Genomic DNA, 14,336 nt, shown 5'->3' with positions numbered 1-14,336 from the left:
GTAAACATTTCTTTAAGAGTACTCTATTAATGAAAACAGCTAAAATTATTGCCAAGACCATTTTGAAAGGGCTCCCATATCTCCTTATTGCTGTAGAGTATGGGGTAAAACCATGAACTATTTGGAAATACAACACAGAAAGTGTCATAATATTTCTAGTGTCATAAGCTGCTCTAGGTACCTTGCATTGTACCTGTATAATGTATGACACATCAAATACTGAGAAAGGCAATATTTATTTTAAAACTATGTTTTGCTCCTTAAGAGAAGCAAAAATATCACTGAAAGAAAACTTTAAATCATTGTCATTATCTGAATATTCCATCTTTGCTATGTTAAAAGAGGTTATGGGTGACTTTTTTTCCCCTCCCCAACTACTTATAGGAATAGAATTATGCTTACACATTTTTCTTTCCAGAAAAATTTTTCTGTTCTGTTTTTGCCCCTCGAGAAGAGGAAGGGGAGGTGAAGCCCTTAGAATGTTTGGGCCAAATTCATCTCAGGATAATCATACTGAAATTCAAAGTGTTTCCCCCACAAATTAATGTAGGTTATCTTGTAAATTTTTTATATAAAATTATTGTTAGTACACCTGCAAGTACAGTAAATGTCCTGGGTTGCAGTGTATTCTATTACCATCCTCAGGAGCTGTTGAAATCAGGTGGGGCAGTGTTTCCTTGCCTCCTCCCCCCAGACTATCTTGCTGTTAATGGCCCATCATTGTCCTGCCGCATGACTCAGAGATAACTCCCTCCGGACTATCTTCTGTTAATGAGCCTAATCAACACTTGGCCTCATGACTCATCATCCCATTGTGAGATGCTCCACCCAGAGGGAGGAACCAAGCATCCCATCGCAGATATAATCTGAGACACTGAACACCAGAGACAACCCTTTCCACTGGATTTCCAGAGGACAGGAGCTACACAGCCACCACTGGACCTTCTGAGGAAGAGCAGACCCTTTTTTCTACAGGATCACCGCTTCAGAGGACTGCAGCCACCATTCTACCAGACTGCTACCACCACCCTGCCTAACAGGGACTCAGGTTGTATCTTGCCTCTGTCAGTTTGAACCAGTGTTTTCGTTTAGTTTTTTTTTCCTTTCCTTTTCTTTAACTTCCCCATTAAATTGTTATTCTGACTTGGTGCCTCCCACTGGTTTGTTTTCAAACTAGTACAAGTATCTTATTGTATTTCCTGATAAAAAGTTTTCTTCCTAGAAACATACATAAAAAAATCAGCTCCGACAGTATTTTCTTCTACTGTTGTATATAGCTTTCAGCATTAGAAATAATTGCATATAGTTCATAATAAATTTCATCTATGTGAGAAGAACTTTTTAAGACATTAGGGATATCAAGCAGTCTATGCAATAAAAAGGGATGTGTTTTCTTCAGTGAAGAACATTTTCTTACTCCTTTCATCTTTTTGAAACATTTATTTTAGAAACCAAACTTTAATTTCTGTTGTCTAATTTGAGTTGTAGTAACACGTGATCTTCCTAATAAAAGAAGGTAACTGCAGTATTTCTATTGATCTAGAAATATAAAGATTGTTCTGCTTACCTGTTAATGCTACTTTGTTGAGTGGGATCAGGGCAATGTGCAACCCAGTGGCATTCAAAGGAGTATTCACATTCATTTTCATTCTTCTCTGTAAAGATCACACAAACTTTAGAGTTTGTCATACAGTTTGTATAGTTGCCATTTTGTAGGGCAAATAAAGTACTTGGAAATTTAAGGCCTGCGCCTTCAAAATATGAAACACCCTAATATCCTATCAACTACAGTGAGGAGCTATAGCTGATAAACACCTCTTAAATAAATATGTAAATGTTTTGGCTACCAGGAATAATCTACATATGGATGTAAATGTCCAAATTTAGGGATCCAAGCTTAAATAGTTGGGGTAGAATTCACATTTAAAGAACTGTCATTGCTTCTTCACATTCTAAAGGAATTGACAGATGGGGGTACTTTGGTCCATGAAACAATGGAACATACAGACTCATGTCATTATTACTTGAGACAAAGCCCTGTTTCTGAAAAACAAACAAATAAACACAAAACCAAAAAAAAAACCCCACCAAAACAAACTCCACTCCTAAACAGAATCTGATTTGCTCTAATGTATACTGTATTTCTGCATAGGACAGATGGGATTAATGTGATTCATTAGTCAGCAGTGTGCCCTTGTGGCCAAGAAGGCTGCATTAGGAAGAGCATTGCCAGCAAGTCAAGGGAGGTGATCCTGCCCTTCTACTCTAAAGAAGTAACATCTAGAGTGCTGTGTCCAGTTCTGGGCTCCTCAATGCAAGAAAGACATGGAGCTCCTGGAGCAAGTCTAGCAGAGGACTACAAAGATGAATAGGGGACTGAAGCACCTCTCATGAGGAAAGGCTGAGGGAGCTGGGCCCATTTATCTCAGAGAAGAGTAGGAGAGGACCTTATCAATGTCTATAAGTATCTGAAGGGAGGATGTCAGAGGATGGAGCAGGCTCTTCTTGGTGGTGCCGAGCAATAGGGCATGAAGCAATGGGCAGAAACTGGAACACAGGAAGTTCTACCTGAACATAAGGAAGAACTTTACTGTGAGGATGACTGAGAACAGGTTGCCAAAAGAGGCTGTGGAGTCTCTTTCCGTAGAGATAATCAAAAGTTGTCTGCACACAATCCTGAGAAATGTGCTCTAGGGGACCCTGCTTGAGCAGGGACATGATGATTTCCAGTGGTCCCTTCCAACCTTAACCAATCTGTGATTCTGTGATTAATCCCTAATAGAATATATTTGGAATGATCAGGTTTGGAGATTTATATTTTATTATTTTGTTTGTTTGGCTTTTTAAGGTTTTTTTCTTATGTTTTGTTTTGTTTTTTATTTAGTAAAAACAAACAACAAATCATCAAATTATAGAATAGTTTGGGTTGGAATGGACATTTAAAGGTTATCCAGTCCAACCTCCCTGCAATAAGCAGGGACATCTTGAACAAATCTAATGATACGAACTCCAGGTTAGTTCTTTGCATCTTGAAGTTAAGTTTTGAAAGAGTGTTGCAAATATTGGGAAATAAAGGAAAATCAGTTTCTCTAATACTGTATGTACTTGTACTATTTTGAAAATACTTTATAGTGCTGAAGTTAGGACATCTCCTTTCCTTGGCTGAGAAAGCCCGTTACTATACAGAAGCTGTGGTTTTAAAGGTATACAACACCTGTTTTGAACAAATTTTCATTGCAGATTTATTTTCAGTTTGCAGATGAACTTAGCACAGCATAGACCAGACTGGATACACGTTGGCACCCTGGGTTTAGAGAATTTAGGTTTCTGGGATATAATTATATATGTGCAACAATATGGAGAATTTTGGGTGTGGATTTATGTCTTCTTCTTTCTCCTTGTTCTTCACAAATCTGAGTGCTCTGTCATTGGGTAAAAAGTTCCGCACTGCAGGACATGAAAAGTTAGTAATTGGGTTGTAAGTCAAAACATATTACTTGGTTGTTGCTGCCTGCTCCGAGCTGCCCTTCCCCCTCCCTGGTCAAACAAGCCAGGACTTGTCCCTGCCATGTGCTCTGAACTCCTTTGTTCCAAGCGCGGGCAAAACCGAAAGTAACTCAGACGCTGTAGTAGTGTCTGATTGGCCAGTCACCCCGGGTCCGCCCCTAGCTCTCTCCTTTCCATTCTCCTGAAAAAAAGAGGGGCCTCAGAGCGGGCCTGCCCTCTTTGGCTTGCATTCCTTCTGCGAACAACGTGTGTGTCTCTGTCTCTTATTGAAAGCAGGACTATAGCTTAAGCCAAGAGCTATATTTCTCCCTCTTTGCTTCTACTAGTGGTATTAACTTTGCAGCTACTATTTGCCGCTTTTAGAGCTACTGAAATGCTAGATTGCCCGTGCTACCTCTCTAGGCTGCTCGAGGCTTTCTAAGGCATTGAACTACGAGTGCTAGCTGGTAAAAAGCTGTGAGTATTCCATACTTGGTATTACATAATTGGTTAATTTAGACTTTAAAAAGCCTTGAAAGTTAAAACTCACGGCTATTTTCCACCCTGCCAACTAAGAGGCACACTTTGCAGCTGTATTACTGATAAGATATAATAAACATCAATTAGAAGAAAAGCCTGGCATCTCCTGCATGATAATCCAAACTGAGTAAAAGAACTCGAAATTCAAGAAACAGAGAAAAGTAATAGATACATACTTCAAAATTCTGGTTTACAGATTAGTGATATGTAAAACTATAAAAAAACAGTCCAACAATTTAATCAGTTATCACAGAAACACAGAATCAATTAGATTGGAAAAGACCTTTGAGATCATCAAGTCCAAACTATGACCAAACACCACCTTGTCAACTAGACCATGGCACTAAGTGCTACATCTAGTCTTTTCTTAAACATCTTCAGGGACTGCGACTCCACCACTGTTGGGGTCCCTCCCCTGCCATGTAGCCCTGGGAGAGGGGCCCTGAGGGCACAGACACGGGGCTTCCCTGCCCCTGCTCAGCCTCGTTCCCATTGGTTGGTTTGTGTTCCCTGCGCGGGCAGAAGGACCCTTGGTCCCGTGACTGGGACAGTTCCTCGGCAGAGCTCCGGCCATGCGGCTGGAGAAATAAACATCTCTGAAACAGCTAGCAAGAATCTGTCTGTCCTTATATATTTCCTTTCCACGGGACTCCTGGTTTGATATATGCGTGTTGCAGTATCCCCACTGCAACAAATGGTGGAGATTTGAGAGCAGAACGATCCCCGATCCCTAAGCGACTGATTTGTGTGAGTAAACCCTGGAAACTTTGGATTCCTCTTCTTGGTTTTGCTTTGCTATTCCATATCTAAACTATGGAGGAACCGTGGGAAGACTCTTGGCTCTCAGAGCCGCATATGGACATTTATCTTAAACTTAAAATGATTCTTGAACAACGATTTGTAAATTTTAGCTTGATTCAAGCTCAAAAAGAACTGAAACACTTCCTGGCATGGTTGTTTAAGAACTTTTTCTATGTTTCTTGGGATTTAATTCTTACCAAGGGCTTTTGGAAAACCGTTTGGACACAGTTAATACTGGAGTCAAAATATATGCCGATGGAAGAATATTTTCGTGAATATTATTTAGTTACCGAGACTGTTGAGCAATGTCAGCTGTGTCCTGGCGAAGGGAAGCGTGGCGCAGGGACCGTGCGGCCCAGGCCACGTGCACCGAGCGCTCTGAGAGCAGCAGCGAGGCAGTTCCCGCGCGCGGGCGGAGCCACGCGAGCCGCAGTGTCGGTGGCGGAGCGAGGCGCGGCGGGACCCGGCGGTGCCCGAATGGCCCCGTGCAGCGCGTGGTGGAGCGAGCCCCGTGAACGCCCGGCCGAGAGGGGCGGCGTGTGGGCGGCGGCTGGCGGCGATGGCGATGGAACGGAGCCGCGCCCAGCCGAGACGCGCGCTGGAGCGGGGCGCGGGGGGGTCATCGCTCGGGGGCCCGGCCGAGACGTGGGTGCAGCGCCCGGCAGCGGCAGCGAAGCTGCGACCAGAGGAGGCGACGCACGGAGAACTGAGCGGCGTGGCCCGGCCCGGCCCGCGCAGCCCCGAACGCGACCCCGGGAAGAGCGCGCAGGCACGAGCAGCCCCGACAATTCCAACACGGGAGCGACCGAAGGAGAGAGCAAAGACGCAGCGAGACAGAAAACAGCAGCCACTCGGAAAAAGGAAAAGATCATAGTAACTAAGATCTTAGGGATAGTAAAATGGTATAATGTTAAGCAAAATTATGGTTTTATAACAAGGTATGACAACCAGCAAGACATATTTGTGCATAGAACTGCTATTAAAAAGAATAACCCTGAAAAATGGATCCCAAGCTTGGGAGATGGAGAGGTGGTGGAATTTAATATTGTACTAGGGAGAAAAGGGTTACAAGCATCGCAGGTCACTGGGCCTGATGGTGTTCCTGTAAAAGGCAGTATATATGCAAAAAATCGTAGTCATGTTAGACAGTATCTCCATTGTAAGCCCCCCCTACAGTTTCCCTTTCCTAATCCCACCTTTCCCTTTTACCCTATGTCCTATTACCCCCAGTGTATTCCCAATCCGTTTTTTCACCCATGGTTTCCCTCACAAAACCATGCTTTTGCCAATTGTTTCCCCAAAAATCCCTTTCCAATGCCGAGTGGGGGATGAAAAGGGGGAGGGAAGAAGTTAAACCCTCTCCTGCCTCAGTTTCCCCACAAAGCATGCTCAGAGAATTCTGTCTCCCTTCTGTCAGCCCTAAGATGTTCCAGAGAATCTGTTTGGACATTTAAAGACTCAGGAGGGTGGCTTGTTTTGTCTTGAAACGGTTCTTGTTATGTTTATCCAGTTGTTTTCATTCTCCTTTTATTAAAATAAAACGGGTGAGGTGTTGGGGTCCCTCCCCTGCCGTGTAGCCCTGGGAGAGGGGCCCTGAGGGCACAGACACGGGGCTTCCCTGCCCCTGCTCAGCCTCGTTCCCATTGGTTGGTTTGTGTTCCCTGCGCGGGCAGAAGGACCCTTGGTCCCGTGACTGGGACAGTTCCTCGGCAGAGCTCCGGCCATGCGGCTGGAGAAATAAACATCTCTGAAACAGCTAGCAAGAATCTGTCTGTCCTTATATATTTCCTTTCCACGGGACTCCTGGTTTGATATATGCGTGTTGCAGGATCCCCACTGCAACACACCACCTCCCTGGGAAGCCCATTCCAATATCTAATCACCCTTTTGATGAAGAAATTCTTCCTGATGTCCAACCTGAACATCCCCTGGTGCAGCTTGATGCTATGTCCTCTTGTCCTGTCACTGGTTGCCTGGAAGAAAAGACCAACCCCCAGCTTGCTACAACCTCCTTTAAGGTAGTTGTAGAGAGTGATAAGGTCTCCCCTGAGCCTCCTTTTCTCAAGGCTAAACAACCCCAACTCCCTCAGCCGCTCCACATAAGACTTCTGCTCTAGACCTTTCACTCGCTTCATTGCCCTTCTCTGGCCATGCTCCAGGACCTCAATGTCCTTCCTGAATTGAGGGGCTGTCATGGGCAGAGTGGGAGTTTCAGACAAAGTTTATTAGAGAAGTCCTCCTGTTGAGTCACAAGGTGCAGAAAGGACCCCCTTGCTTTCTAAACTCCTTCCCAGAGAGGAGTCTGGGTGTGGCTGGATCCAATGAGCCCCAGACTTTGTCAACAGTTTATGTGTAAAGGATTATACAGGTGTAATTGAGCCTTTATACAACTTTGTCCCACACAATTAAGGATGGCAAACCAAATATATTTATATAAATATATATAATTTATTATGATCATGATTAGACAAAAATATCTTAATCAGAATTATTTACTACACAGTATAGGAGCTATAACAACTATTATAGTGTGTTGCTGCCTGCCCCTGAGGTGCAGCACCGCCCCGAGACTGGCCAGACAAGTCCAGACTTGTTTCAACCATGTGCTCTGAATCCCCTTTGTTCCAAGCGTGGGTAAAACTTGAAAGTAGCACAAACTCCCCTGAAACAGAGTCCGATTGGCTGGTTATCCCAGGTCCACCCCTAGCTCTCCCCTTTCCCTTCCCCCGAATAAAAGGCCGATCCCAGCTGGATCCGCTCCTCTTGCTCCTGCCTCCCTTCTATGAACAGCCTCTCCTGTCTCTCTCAGGACAGGAGGAATAAAGAAATGAGATTAAGGCACAGAGTTTGGGCTGTGTTTCTACCTCTTTGCTTCTGCTTTTGACATTAGCTCTACAGCTATCACTTGCTGCATTTCGGAGCCACCGAGTCGCGGGATTGCCCGTGCCGTCTCTCTAGGCAGCTCGGGGCTTTCTAAGGCACAGAACGGTGAGCTAGACGACTGAGAAAGCTGTGAGCATTTCGTCACAAATCCTTCTGAAAGCTGGTTCTTCTGTAAAACAAAGTAAGGCAAAGGGATGTGCACAGGGGATCCAGTTTTTAGGAAAAAAATGGCAAGATGGATGTCATCAGATACCAATGGATGTGATTAATAAGATAACAGCAGTCTCCACCAACTATCAAGAAATAAACACAAGCTTTTTTAGGCATTGTGGGTTTCTGGAGAATGCACATTCCAAATTACAGTCTGATTGTCAGCTGTCTCCATCAAGTGACACGGAAGAAGAATGATTTCAAATGGGGTCCTGAGCAGCGACAAGCCTTTGAAGAAAGTAAACAGGAAGCAATTCATGCAGCAGCCCTCGAGCCAGTCCGGACAGGGCAAGATGTAAAACATGCTTTCCACCACACTCGGGGAGAATGGCCCTACCTATAGCCTCTGGCAGAAAGCACCAGGGGAGACTCGAGGTCGACCCCTAGGCTTTTGGAGTCAGGGATACAGAGGATACGAAGCCCACTATGCTCCAACTGAAAAAGAGATACTGGCAGCTTATGAAGGGGCTCGAGCTGCTTCACAAGTGATTGGTACTGAAGCACAGTTCCTCCTGGCACCCTGGTTACCCATGTTGGTTGGATGTTCGAAGGGAGGCTCTCCTCTACACATCATGCAACATATGCTATGTGAATAAGTGGGCTGCACTGATCACACAACGAGCTCAAATAAGAAACCCCAGTCATCCAGGAGTCTTAGAAGTGATCACGGACTGGCAAGAAGGCAAAGAGTTTGGAATGTCACCAGAGGAGAAGGAGGTAATGTGCTGAAGAGGCCCTACTCTATAATAAATTTCCAGAAAGTGAGAAGCAATATGCCTTCTTTACTGATGGGTCCTGCCATCTTGTGGGAAAGCACTGGAGATGGAAAGCAACTGCATGGAGTCCCCTACAACAAGTTGCAGATACTGCTGAAGGAGAAGGTGAACCGAGTCAGTTTGCAGATGTGAAAACCATCCAGCTGGCTTTAGACATTGCTGGATGAGAAAAATGGCCAATACTTTACCTCCATACTGATTCATGGATGGTGGTAAATGCCCTGTGGATAGTAGTTGCAGCAATGGAAGCAGAATAACTGGCAGTTGTGCTGGTTTGGCCAAATGTAGAAATATATCCTCTGAGAGAAGGCAGATCAGAACCATCCCTCCCCCACCAGGTTCGGGAAAAAATAAATTTTCCTCAAAGGAAAGTGAAAGAGATAAAAACTATTTAACAAACACATGGGAAAAGGAAAATAATGCTAAAGTAATAAAATCTTTCGCTGTGGAGAGAAAAACCTGGGAAAGTGTTAAGAGTCCTCCCTTTGGTCTCCTCGGAGCTGGGGCTTGGCCCACGGCCAGGCCCTCTGTGCTCGGTGGAAAGTCCTCCCGATGTGGTCTGATATTGAAGCAGTCCAGCAGAAAAGAGAGAAAATCCGAAATTCCAGGGAAGGGAAAAAAAGTTCAACTCACAGTCTCCCTTCGGAGAAAAAGAAGCTGAAACTGGCCAAAAGCTGACTGGGCAGCAGCAAGCCGGGTGCTTCCTCGCTCCCCTGCCACAGCTGGGAAAAAAAAAAAAATCGCTATCTCTGTGTGACCTTGAACAATCTGCAAACTGCTTTGAAAAAGTTTTGCTCAGTTTTTCCTTCCCCCTCTCAGGCTCAGTTTAGAGGCATAGAAAGGCACAAAAATTAATTTCTGGGCATAGGGCAGTGATATGGGATACACATCATAAAGTCACCCCAAGACAGCAGTGTAGAAGTAAGCCCATCTGGGCTGCCACATTGTGGCAAGATATTGCTGCCCAGGTGGACAACCTGGTTGCGAACGTACGTGTGGGAAGATGACTGGGGGTAAAATTTGAGAGAACTGGGAAGTTAGATTCACATTCTAACAGAAGTTATAACGGTACAGAAATTATAGGGTGACATGCAGTTGCTAGTCCCTGGATGGAATGCAGTTGGCATGCCCAAAATCTATTCCACGATGACTCCACACACACCCACAATCTGCAACCTTAAGCACGTACTAAGGGGGATGAAACAGAGGGTGGAGCGGAGCAGAGACACTGCGCCCAGGCTCTGTAGAAATCCTTGCAGGGAGGGGAACTTGATGGTACCTTGTAGCTGATAAACCGCATAGCACCTTGTCTTGGTTTGAAAGACAGGTGTCTGCTAAGGAAGGCAGAAGCCTCCCTTGGAATGGCAGATGTAACCCCTTTCCCTCCAAGTTATTATAATTTTGAAATCAAGGGCTTTTAGGCAAAGATGTGGGAAAATAGGAGTAACAGTTCTTTACTATTATATATATAACCAGTCAAACAAAACAACTATGGCAGTAACAGCAAACAATCACAAACCCAGTCCCAGCCTTCTCGGCTGTCAGGCCCTTTCTCCTTGGGTGCAGTTCTGCTCGCAGCCGGCAGGGGCGCTGGCGGCTCCCGGTGAGCAGGGCAGGTGCAATGGTTTCCCCGTGGCTGCAAGGGGCGCTCCGGAGCGAGCTCGGGGAGCATGCGGCACCAGTGGCCCTGGGATCCCGGGGAAGGATGGAACAAAGGCTTCACAAACCCCTGGGGAGCCAATCCCGGTGTTCGGCCGGACTCTCGGGAACAGCAGGCTGGAACGGCGGGCTGGAACGGCGGGCTGGAGCGGCAGGCTGGAGCGGCAGGCTGGAGCGGCAGGGATGAGCACAGATCCCAGAGGACAGACGAGATGTATCCAAACGGGGAACCCCCCGGAGGTCGGGCAGGCAAGGCAAGCACGGCTACAGCATAGCAAAAGCTCGAAGCAGCAGCGGGGCAGGGCGGCCACAGCCCAGCCTCCAGCAGGGCAGGGAAAAACAGCTTTGGGATCCCGGCGTTGTTCCCAGCAGAAAGAAAAACAGCCGAAGAAAAAGAACCAGCAGCTCTTTTCTCTGCAGCTTCTCTCTCCTAACGCCGAGAGCGAACTGACCCCACACCCAGGTGAAAACAAAGGAGTAGCCAGGTCCTTTGTCTTCCTTAAGCACAGCCATTTGTCCCCTAGCAACATGCATATGGGAAAAAATTCCTTTAACAGGAAAAAAACTAGGACTAAACTAAAACCCCAACACACCTGTCAACCAGGGGAGATAGGAGATGTTAATATCTTAAAGACTCCATCGTAACTGCTGGGATCAGTCAGCAGGCTGGACCTGTCTTCTCCCCCATAGGGACGCCTATTGGGTAAGAACTGTACTCAATGCATGCTGAATGATTATCTCAAGCTAACTTTTATTGGTGATTAGAGCTTGTCTATATATTGCTTTGAATACGTTCACTGGCAATCCTTGAACCTTAACTCATCACAATTTTCTGTTATCAGTGTATATATTAATAAAGAGTGTTATTCTGGAAACTGAGAGTCCTTCAAGGGCGCTAGCAGTCGCCAGCAGTAGGTAACATACTTGAAAAAAAGTGTGGAGACTCAGAAGGGGGGGGGGGAGGGGTGTCTCTCTTTTATGCTGTTGGCATGTGACCCTAAACAAGTTAGTCAAATCGCCCTCCAATCCAGCAGGCTGCTGTGGAGAGTCCCCCCTAATGGGACGCTGACAGACTGGTTCGGCATGAGAGTATTGGCTTTCCTGGGGTGCTGACAGACCGATCAAACACAAAGGGGTTTGAAGAAATCCCCCCTTTCATGTGACAGTATGTCATGTAGATGCTGATGTACCCAAGAGTCAGGCCACTGAAGAACATCAGAACAACCAGCATGTGGATCAGGCTGCTAAGATTGAAGTTGCTCAGGTGGATTTGGATTGGCAACATAAGGGTGAATTATTTCTAGCTCGGTGGGCCCATGACACCTCGGGCCATCAAGGAACAGATGCAACATACAGGTGGGCTCATGATCAAGGGGGGGACTTAACCATGGACCCTATTGCACGGGTTATCCATGAATGTGAAACATGCACTGCAATTAAGCAGGGCCAAGGGGGTAAAGCCTCTTTAGTATGGAGGACGATGGCTGAAATACAAGTATGGGGAGGCCTGGCAGATTGACTATATCCCACTCCCCCAAAGCTGTGACGGCAAGCGCCATGTGCTTACAATGCTGGACGCGACCACCAGATGGCTGGAAACATACCCTGTGCCCCATGACACCGCCCAGAACCCTATCCTGGGCCTTGAAAAGCAAGTCTTATGGCAACACCATACTCCAAAAAGAATTGAATCGGACAATGGAACTCATTTCCGAAACAACCTCATAAACACTTGGGCCAAAGAACATGGCATTGAGTGGGTGTATTGATGCCTTAAGAGGCCTCCTAGACACAGAGACTGGACAGGAGTAAAAGAATAAAATAGATATTTATTTGAAAGGCCTTCAAAGGTACACCCTGGGAGCCACAGGCTATTGCCAAAAATGGACCCCAAGATGGACGAAAGGTCACGAGTTCTTCACACCTTTATAGGTTTGGTTCATTTGCATATCAGGGTTAATTCTCCAATTAAAGCTTCAGTTCAATGATGTAATTTCCCCTCCGCTGGCCCCCCTTAGAAGCTCTTTGGATTATACTTTTTGGGCATAGGACGGTCTGGGTGACCTTGGAGAGCAGGCCCGGAGAGGCTTTGTTATGTCTACCTAGCACAAGTGAGCAGAAATTAGCAAGCTACAAGAAACCTCAGAGTTACACTCTAAGCAGTACAGAATCAGGAAAATATAAAAGTTAAAACCTAGGCATCATTATCGCATTCTCTATCATGCACCAACCTCTGGAAAGATCAAGCGATGTAATGAACTGTTAAAGACTACACTGAGAGCAATGGGTGGTGGGACTTTCAAACATTGGGATACACATTTAGCAAAAGCCACCTGGTTAGTCAACACCAGAGGATCTGACAATTGGGCTGGTCCTGCCCAATCAAAACTTTCATGTACTGTAGAAGGGGATAAAGTTCCTGTAGTACACATTAAAAACATGCTGGGGAACAGTCTGGATTATTCCTACCTCAGGCAAAGGCAAACCCATCCATGGGATTGCTTTTGCTCAAGGACCCGGGTGCACTTGGTGGGTAATGTGGGAGGATGGGGAAGTGCGGTGTGTGCCTCAAGGGGATTTCATTCTGGATGAGAAGAGCCAATGACTTGAACTGTATGATGTTAATAACCATTTAATACTGTGCATTATCACTTCTATGGTGGCTATGTGTGCATCACCACACTGGGCACCTTGTGGAATCCATAGACTAAGGGAATGAGGTCTGTGTGTATATCTATCAAAATAAATTAATAGGGAAGGTGGTGGAGTATTGGGAAGTGTGAGACCTGGCATGATGTAAATGGTATGGAATAAGGGGTGGATATTGTTGGGCACAAAGGGTTATAGCAAATGGGGTTACATCACACTGGCGTCCAGTCACTAGTGGGGTTCCACAAGGCTCCATCCCAGGCCCAGGTCTTTTCAACATCTTCATTAACAACTTGGACGCAGGTGATGCCCGAAAGATAGGCTGGAAATAAATCCCCATAGACCGATGTCTATAGAGCAGGTATTTGTTTATTGCAGCACTGGTGGTGAGGGGGATTTTTCCTCCTAACTCACCCGCCTTTGTCAAGTTGCTGTGGTATATTTATACAGTAAATTTTGCTTAATGTTGCTATGTCATTACAGCATCATCACATACGCGCCGGAACTAATTTACATAGCAGGATCTCATGGTTATTAGATAATTCTTTGCACTGCACTTGCGCTTCCCCAATTTGGGGGTCTTTGGGGGTCTTTGATGAAGGCTTCTAAAGTCTTCTTCGCACTTGAACTTTTCAACTGTCTTCGGGGCACGCGCAGTTACGATGCTCTTCGGTCCATCTGGTCTTAACCGGCCTAAATTCTTTGTTTTGTGGCTTATTGGCTTTGCACTTGCCAATTTCTCATTAGTACTACACTTATCTACTTCTAGAACGGTACACCTGGTAAGTTTTTTTTTTTGCTTTGTTTTTTTGGGGTTTTTTTTCTTCTCTCTTTTTGTCTATTCCACATTTAAGCAACTAGTTAACTATATACTAGCCATTACATTGTATAAAAAAAGTTATTCATATCAGATCATATGGGTATCAAAAGTTATGATTCAGGTTATATAAGCATCAGGTTATATAGGTATAGAAGTTATGATTCAGGCTACATAAGTAAAAGCTATGATTCAGGCTATATAAGTATAGAAGGCTATGCTTCAGGTTAGATTGATATTCTTCAGGTTATATTGATAAAAAGTCATGATTTAGGTTATAGTGCTATTAGGTCACATAGCTATCTTATAACCCAAGCTATATAAGCACTTTGTAACTTTGACCTAAGTTATATAAGTTATATAGACATCACAGGACTCGAAGCTGTACTAAGTAAATGTCCTGGGTTGCAGTGTATTCTATTACCATCCTCATGAACGGTTGAAATCAGATGGGGCAGTGTTTCCTTGCCTCCTCCCTCTGGACTGTCTTCTGTTAACGGCCCATGCCGCATGAC

This window comes from Corvus hawaiiensis, chromosome W, assembly GCF_020740725.1.
Source record: "Corvus hawaiiensis isolate bCorHaw1 chromosome W, bCorHaw1.pri.cur, whole genome shotgun sequence".
NCBI lineage: Eukaryota > Metazoa > Chordata > Aves > Passeriformes > Corvidae > Corvus > Corvus hawaiiensis.
The sequence above is the reverse complement of the archived record's forward strand: the minus strand, read 5'-3'. Positions refer to the sequence as shown.